Source organism: Vombatus ursinus, unplaced genomic scaffold, assembly GCF_900497805.2.
Source record: "Vombatus ursinus unplaced genomic scaffold, bare-nosed wombat genome assembly UNPS02015403.1, whole genome shotgun sequence".
NCBI classification, from domain to species: Eukaryota; Metazoa; Chordata; class Mammalia; order Diprotodontia; family Vombatidae; genus Vombatus; species Vombatus ursinus.
Genome location: NW_020955181.1, coordinates 26,023 through 28,552, shown reverse-complemented (window position 1 = coordinate 28,552; position 2,530 = coordinate 26,023).

The window sequence follows — 2,530 nt, the reverse complement described above, 5'->3', positions numbered from 1 at the left end:
CAAAATAGAAAGGAACTATATTTTAAATATAAAGATTGAATTTCTTTAAATAAATCATTAGCAAAACACTAGAATGGATTTTTAAACACATTTGCTGCAAATCATTTACCACGATAACCATGGAAGAATTATAATTACAAATTACCCCAAATAGAATAATAGATGTATGGTAGAAATAAAGAAGCTACAATGCTACCAATGAAGATTTATGCCACTAGAAGTTATTTTTAAAAAGATGTTATTATGGTCTTATAATCTGGGACAAAAGAGAATGTGTGTGTGTGTGTGTGTGTGTGTGTGTGTGTGTGTGACACACAGAGAGAACAGTTATACATCTGATAATCATGAGATATTTTTTAAAAAAAGGACTCATGGGCACTGATTCCTCCTCTATGATGGATTTATGGTAAAATATCATAATAATATATATATATGGTGATTTAAACTTATTAAAGTGATTACCTCACTTGAAATAAATAGTTCAAATAGTTTTAATCCCATTTCACTAAAGAGAAAACTGATTCCCTGAAAATTTAATGAGTTGTGCTAGAATACATATCTCATATTTTCAAGATCTAGGCCTTCATGCCATGAGAGTCTCTGACACACTTGCTAATACAACTGTACATTAAATTGTGGGAAATATAGAGTAGATTTTAGATGGTCCAGGAAATCATACATTATTAAAAACTGAGAGTAGATTTTATGCAGTTGTGGCCAACTAAATACCCAGTTATTAGTTTAAATCCCTTTGTCACAATGTTCTTGTGGCTGTATAAACCTAATAGGCAGCTCCTTTCTAAATCCCAGTGAGTCTGGGACCAGAATATTAATTTCTTGAAACTATTGATTAATGTGTTTTTAAAAAAATTCCAATGACTCAAAGGAAAGAAATGTAGTCAAAATGGTAGATTCTGCCACATTTAATTCTGTTTTAAATTTCATTTTGCTCACCCCATTTGGAATAATTTTCATCAATACTGCCTGTTTTCCCTTTTGTGGATTTCTATAAAATCAATATGAAGTGAGTATTTTGATGACCTATTGTACTTTCTCTTCAAATAAAATGACAAAAAATTATTTTATGCTTGTGCTCTCATGGATTCTCTCACTGCAGTCTGTGTATAGCAACCACTCCCTAAACATGGCAGTGACAACAGAGTGACTCTGCTATACATATTTCCTTTCAACAAGACATCACCTGGTAACCCACTGTGACATTCCCTTTCATGAACAAGAAAGACTGAATTGGCCAATCCCTAGGCTTAGTCTGCAATGGTAGTGAGTGCCTCAGAAAAATTTCTGATAATTGCCCAATTGGCACATGTAAAAATGAACCTTTTCCATTCATAAATACTTGATTAAAGGAACTATCAGCATGTCCTTGTCACCATGTATGATTCTGATATGGTCCATAACTGTAGCACTGAGTGTCATTGTTACCATTATCATCGATATTAATATAGCTCTTTAAAGTTTACAAATTACTTTATATATGCTATGATATCAGAGTCTCAACACCACCCTGTAACATAGGTACTACAGATACTGTTGCTGTCTCCACTTTATACATGACAAGACTGTTTCAAAAAGTTTAAAAATGACTTGTCCAGGGGCAGCTAGGTGGCACAGTGGATAGAGCACTGGCCCTGAAGTCAGGAGAACCTGAGTTCAAACCCGGCCTCAGACCAAACACTTGACACTTACTAGCTGTGTGACCTTGGACAAGTCACTTAACCCCAATTGCCTACCAAAAAAAACACCCAAAAAACAAACAAACAAAAAAGACTTGTCCATAGTCAGGAAGGTAAATCGCTAGAGGCAGAAGAACCCAGAGCTTCCCAGTTCCAAATCTAGCCCTCTATGGACTATTCCACATTCCCAGAGAAAGTTTTAGAATATAAATGTTTCTAAATTAGAAATAATTGGATAATAAATTACATTTCCAAAACTGAGGACAATTTTAACCATTTTTTGAAGTATTAAACAACACTAAGGTTCTACGACATAGATATGTAACATAAAATCACAAGTAAATATTATTTAATGGTATTTGGAATAGAAAAGGAGAATGGTAATATAATGGTAATATTATCTATGAGCAAAGATATTTAAAATCTGGAAACATTGTCCCAAAAAAGTTTTGCTAGTTGTTGTTTTGCTTTAAAGTTGTGACTTTTTTTTTTTAATTTTGTCTCTTGGAAAACTTTTGGGAAAGTAGGTGTTTATTTCAGGTGTAAAGAGATGGAGAAAACTGTATAAAATGTCATGGTCTCAATAGGGATGAGGAAATGGTGCAGAGCTTTAGAGACCTGACTAGGATTCTCTGCGGTAGGAAGAGGTATGATGAGCAATGGAGCCTGGAGGGGATAAAGATGTGATTGAGAAGAGATAACAATAAGAGTCAGTTTGCATGAATATTTTCCCCTTCTATCCTTAATAGTTACATTTTCAAATTTAACTCCATCTTCCCAAAATTGTTGGCCTTAATATAAAGTAGAAATAATTCCTGTGCTGAGTGAATTTGTAT